Here is a 6,756-nt window from a genome sequence, read left to right on the forward strand (position 1 = left end):
GTAACTAAACCGCTTCCAGGGCAACGGGACACCGTGACAGAAATCAGAGCGCACTGAAACGCTGTTTACATTCCCACCACAGCGGTACCTATTTATCTACTTGCACTGGCATGCTTTCAAACTGCTGGGTTGGCAGAAGCTGAGGCAGAGCAGATTTTCTATGGCTATGGTGCAGCTGAGAAGCATTACACCTTGTGAGACGCCCACTGTGCCCATTCTGAGTCAGGCATGTTTTCCCCACACTCATGTGGAACAGAAGCAAAGGCCCCATTTAGCCTTGGACCCAGGGCTTAGAATAAAAAAAGACCCAACCTTTGAATGTTACTGCTAATCTTACCCTCTTGACTGAAATATGTCCCTATTCAAGGAGAACGTTGAACTGTCACCACTGACCCCAGCCCTCTGGAAGCTGCAAATGCTATAATAAGTACCTTGCACAGATGTTTCATAAAATTCCAATTGTGCACTCGTGTAATATTGAAAGCACGGGAGATATGCATGTATATTCCACTGCTGAACTTTCTTTCAAATCCCATCCTATCAGTGTTCAATGTGTTACTCTACGTAAGAGAACTGTAAAACAGATCGTAATCTCCTTTCGTTTCTATTTTGCGTTAAAGAGTTTGTATTGATTTGAGAGTCATTGCAAAGAGTGAATGATGCAATTTTCTTCATTCCCAAGGATTTGCAGGCATTAAAAAAAAGGAGTCATTTTCTTGGTTGTTTCATACATTCGGAATGCCTCTATTGCCCAGGTTTCTGTCTGATAATACAGCTTTTAACATTCAGGTTGAGAGCACAGGCTTTGAATGTAGCTTTTACTGCTTATTGAATTTTATGTCAGAGAGTTTGATTTCAGTTGTATTTTTTATTGGTTTGATTAGTTTTATTATGTAAAACACCCTGTGATACGACGCCTGATGGCACAATAAAAAATATCTATGGAACACAATGAAGCGTCCTCGCCAAAGGAGGCAAAAACAAGGAGAAAACTATTCAAAAATGCTTCACAGTTCATTTTAGTTCCATGCCTAGAAAAGCATGCAAAGTCCACCCACACATTCAAAAGCAAGTATTGTATTTCTTCCAAATAATTTCTGTATCCACTAACTCGTGAGTAATGAACCTGATTAAAGGTAAAAGGTAAAGGTAAAGGACCCCTGGACGGTTAAGTCGAGTCAAAGGCGACTATGGGGTTGTGGTGCTCATCTCGCTTTCAGGCTGAGGAAGCCGGTGTTTGTCCACAGACGGTTTTCTGGGTCATGTGGCCAGCAGGACTAAACTGCTACTGGTGCACAGAGGACTGTGTCGAGTGCCAGAGCGCACGTAAATGCCATTTACCTTCTGCAGTAGCGGTACCTGTTTATCTATCTGCGCTGGTGTGCTTTCAAACTGCTAGGTTGGCAGGAGCTGGGACAAAGCAATGGGAGCTCACTCCATCGCAGGGATTCGAATCGCCAACCTTCTGATCAGCAAGCCCAGGAGGCTCAGTGGTTTAGACCACAGCACCACCTGTGTCCCCAATGAACCTGATTACTGTGCAACCAGTATATCAAATACATACATTCATTCTGCACATAGCCTACTTCACCCCACCTTAAACTCATAGCAATATTAATTTGACATGGGAAACTATAAAGTTTTTATTTTAATGTAAATGGACTTCCTCATTTATGATATGTGTAGTTTGTAATTGTAACCACAAGACTTTGTTGTATTTTTCTGAAATTTGCTTTTTTCAAACGAGCTAATTTCAGTCTCCGACTCAGCCACCACACTAATTTCCTTGTTTCTCCCTTACTGAGAAGTCTGATCTTACAGCTCCTCATACAGACATTTTGGTGACACCCCAAAGCAAAATACTCTCACCGTCTTTCATGAAATTAGTTTGCTTGATGGAACTGGAACTTGCAATAATTATATGAAGTAAAAGATAAAGTTTACAGATGTGGTTTTGCTTGCAATGTGGTAAGTTAAGGAGTCAAACGCAATCAAAAGCCAAAAAAATTAACAGTCCAGCATAACCCGGAGAGCAATATTTATTCATTTACTCAGTTATTTATGTCCAAATATCTGAATCTGTGATTTCTTACACTACACTAAGCCATGCTGCATCTGCTTAGATAGGGTACCTGTGGTCTTCCAGATGTTGTTGAACTATGTCTCATCATCACTTACCATGATGGGACATGGGATGGACTGATGGAAGTGGAAAGCTATAGATTCCCTATCCTTGAGCCAAGACATGATTCATTCCGGGTGCTGTTGTTCTTTATGTCCTGCTCTGAGGATGTCACATGACCCTTTTGGGTTTTTTAACATGTTTTGTTAAAACTTTATTGCAACATAACTAGACAGAGAGCAGAGCTCCAACCAGCAGCTAGAACTGGAAGAGAACTGCAAGATCCCAATCAGGCCCAAAGGCAATAGCTTAACCAATTAGCATGCACAACATAATGGATTTCCTATGCAAGCTGAGAGAGAAACAACCAGAAAGGGACTCTGGAGGCAGATCAAATCATCAAAGGAAAAGAAGAGTTTGGATTTGATATCCCGCCTTTCACTCCCTTTAAGGAGTCTCAAAGTGGCTAACATTCTCCTTTCCCTTCCTCCCCCACAACAAACACTCTGTGAGGTGAGTGGGGCTGAGAGACTCCAGAGAAGTGTGACTAGCCCAAGGTCACCCAGCTGCTGCATGTGGTGGAGCAGAGACACGAACCCGGTTCACCAGATTACGAGTCTACCGCTCTTAACCACAAGGCAGGGGAAAACCAGTTGTGGTGAACACAGCCATGGACCAGTGAAGAAGCTAGGGAAAGTGTTTAAAAGTTGGGAGTGCACTGGAACTGGGCGGAGCCAATGGATACATCATATAATGGAAGGGCACTGGAGAGGAAGAGTCTGGGGAGCAAGAAAGAGCAGGTAGGGCCTCTGGTAGGGGTAGCACAACTGTCACGTAAATTCCAAGATTTGAGCCAACTGGGCTCAAGAGACAGAGATTGTGAGGGTGGTGGTTGAAACCATCAGAAATGCCTTTGAGATGAGTGGCTACAAAGACAGCCTCAAAGGTCAAGGGATCCACAATTCATAGCCTTGAAGGACCAAGAGTGACATTAACCTTGCTCTACTTCCTGGACTTTCCCCTCTATTTCTGTTGCTGGAATAGAACTGCTGGTGGACCCAGAGCCAACAGTACAAAGATGCGCCACCTGAATAGCTGCAGGCAGGCAGAGACTGGCTGAGGACATACAATGCTTAGTAGGGCAGGGTTCCATATGCCCTAATGGACAAGCCCCCAACATTGGCTGTTGTCGAACCAGAATGGGTGCTGAGCAAGCAGAATATGGAGTTGACTGTGATTTTTCAGTAGTAATGCCCAGTGTGTTTGATAAGGTTGCATAGGATAGCAATCACAGTCTGTCCTTTTCATGCTGAAGCCTGTGCAAATGCTGTGTCTCAGCTAAAAGAGTGAACAAGTTAATGCTGTATGTGCTGGCGAATGTTGCACATTATTAGATGAATTATGTTCTGGAGGTTTGGGCAAACCTCAAAGCTGGCACAGGGAGTGTTAAGTTGTGGGTTGACATAGCAGATGACACAGTGATTTCTCCAAGTAGCTCTTTATTTTGTAAGCTGGAATAGAACTGACTGCAAACAGCTCAGCCGGCCTGCTTTTATAGGCAGCCGGCTGTCAACATTGTAGCAACAACAGCCCAGCGTTTCCTGCCTAAAATAACTGACGTGGACCTGAGTGAAAACTATATACAGTATCCCCCTGCTGGCCCAGGGTGAAACTTCACTACATAACAGGGAGCAAAAGAGGTAAACAGAAAAAAATGCCTTCCCTTTATCTGATGGGTCTTCCTATGTTCTTTCTATCCATTGGTGAAGCCTTCTATTTGTGGAAAGGAAAGTCAAAATTCAGCCCATGGAAAACTTGCATTGTTGATGTAAAATGCTTGCAATATTCAGCCAATCAGACAAAGCTCATTGCAGTGTTTTCCAGTACCTTGAGTGTGGGGTGGGATATAATGTTTTGACACCTGAATGCTGGGCTATGTGTGTTTATTGGGGGAAAGAACCTGATATTTGTGTTCAATTATATCAGAGGGAGGAGAAATAGAAAAAAATTCTGTGTGCAAGGCTAGCCCTGCTACTAAGTTACTGGTTCCTCAGACTGTCACAGCATAAAGTCCACTAGTTTAAAGAGAAAGAGAGTGGAATAGTGTGAAAAGCAGTATAAGTAATATCAAATTCCAGACAACAACACATCCTGAAAAGCAGCAAGTGAGAATGTTGCCCAGTACATAAAAAACTCTCCGGAACTTCAATAAATTATGTATTTTATTTTTAAAAGATGCACACAGCAAAGCAGAAGTTGCTTATTCCCTCCCTGCCCCCATCTCACCTCCACTTGTTATTGCCCATGATGCGAAATGCTTGAAAGCTAGGCTCCAAATTAGGCAGCTGTTTTGAACATGTGGAGACGGAACAAGTGGTTCCAGTGGGAATCAGATGAAAGCTCTCAATGCTCTTTTCCTCTCCCGACTGACTACTTTTCATCAGAGAGAGAAGATACATTACTGCCTCGCATGACCACTAGGCATGGCAGTGCACACTAATATTTGGTTCGCTTCCTTTCCTCGATGGCCCCTCGCACATCTCCAAAACGATGAAGCATAAAGTGAAAGGAAAAGAATGGGTGTGCATTGATAGTTTACTTGTGAAGATTCACGTGTGATTTTCAAGTGTGGTAACATATTTAGAAGGGGCAGTAGCTTCCGATGCTATGAAATGTGTGCAGAAGCAGAAAACTGCAGCTTTGATCACTGTAACCCTGAACTCAGACTAAAAGCAACCAAAGGCTGTGTTCAGATATGGAGTTTATTGTGTTAGTTTCCCGAGTTATACTGCTGGAGATGCTGTTGTGGCATCTATTGTCCCTTTTGCACTGTTATGTTATGGAACAGTGGCTTTTTGACTGAATACCAACACGCTGCAGTAAATTTTATTCACACCAGTGGTTGTGCTGTGACACAACAGCAAACGTCATTGGCATGCCTTCCAACATTTCTCCAATGAAGATAGGATGTCCTATTCCATATTATTAATAATAATTTTATTATCTATATCCCACCCATCTGACTGCATTGCCCCAGTAACTCTGGGTTAGGGCTGCTGTACGTACAGGTGTCCTAAAAAAGAAACATTAAGCATTAAAAAACTTCCCTATACAGGGCTGCCTTCAGATGTCTTCTAGAAGTTGTATAGTTACTTATCTCCTTGGCTTGGGGGTCACATAACTCCATACCCCCCAACATTTCTCCAATGAAAACAGAGATGTCCTACAATACCCTCCAACATTTCTCCCATGAAAATAGAGGCATCCTTAGAGAAAGTGGGGCATTCTGGGATTAAATCAGAAACTGGGACAGCTTCTGTAAATCCAGGACAGTTCCTTGAAAACAGGGATACTTGGAGGGTCTGAATTAGACAAGTCACTTTCCTAAATGGGCATGTCCGCTTTTGTTCCCCCATGGTTCCCCCATGGAAATAGTGAGAAAACTGCCTGTCAGGATACAGTCCCAAGCTTCACCCCATGATTTCCCAGGTTAACAGTTGAAAAGGTTTTCTTGTCTCCTCTCAAAGCAATTAAAATGGAAACAAAATGTAAAACTACCACTAGATTGCACTAGAGGTAGCATTTGCACAGTGTGGGAAATAATACACACCCCTAGATTAAGTTAAATCTCAGGGCTAGATTCAAAATTCTGTTCAATTCAAAACAAATAAGCAAATAAGCAATTACAGGTGGAGCAGCAACATTTATTAGTCACTTTATACAATGTCTCAAAGCAATTTAAGATAGAAAACAAAAAGGCAGGTTTCACCTCTCCCTTCCCAATACTTTTTTTTTTTTATCCCTCTTTGTTATTCCAGACATATTTGGGCTCATTATGAACTGGAAAACTCCTCACATGCCAAATCGAATGGCGTTCTGATCAGAGTGACTCTGCGTTTTAACCTCCATTCGTGAATAAAAGCTTTTTAGTGTGAAGATAAGCATAAATAAATTACTGGGCCGGCGTCTTTACACATCACACCACTGCCTTTATAATCAAAAGGAAATAACAGTTCTGGAGCAGTGTAGAAAAATAATGGGGCCTTGTAGGGGGAATCGTCCTTGCTGCAAGCAGAGGTTAAATGAGGAAAGTAGTTCCTTTCTGCAGAAGAATTTACATTTCTTTGTAACGTGACAGCTTTCACTAGTAACAAAGCTAAATTTAACCTCGCTGACGATTGCCATCTTGCAGCTCTCTGGTTACACGGAGCATCCTGAAAATGTAGTCCCTTTTTTGCTCTAAAACTTTTCATGCTTGATCGCCCTCCCAACGTGCATATTTCTGGAACATTTGAGGAAAATCCTTCCAGCTATTTTGGAGTTTACGAGGGCGCAGAAACACACACACTTACTCGAGGTAACAAAAACCTGACCACTGGATTGCCTTTAAAGCAGCTCAACTTTGAGCTTTCTGAACTTGACATGTGCCTAACCTTTCTTGATTCATGGATGCTTTGCAAAGTCGGAAAAATCAAAGATCTGTAAAATAGGCTCTTCCCCTGAAATTGTATGCAGTTTCTTTTTTCTGTGGTATAGTCTGTTGAATTCAAAATGACTCTGCAAAGGGAATCCTTCATAGGAGCAAATGATCTACCTTCTGGGAAGAAAAAAGGGGATTCTAAATATTCAAGAAT

Source organism: Podarcis cretensis (assembly GCF_951804945.1).
Source record: "Podarcis cretensis genome assembly, chromosome: 10".
NCBI classification, from domain to species: Eukaryota; Metazoa; Chordata; class Lepidosauria; order Squamata; family Lacertidae; genus Podarcis; species Podarcis cretensis.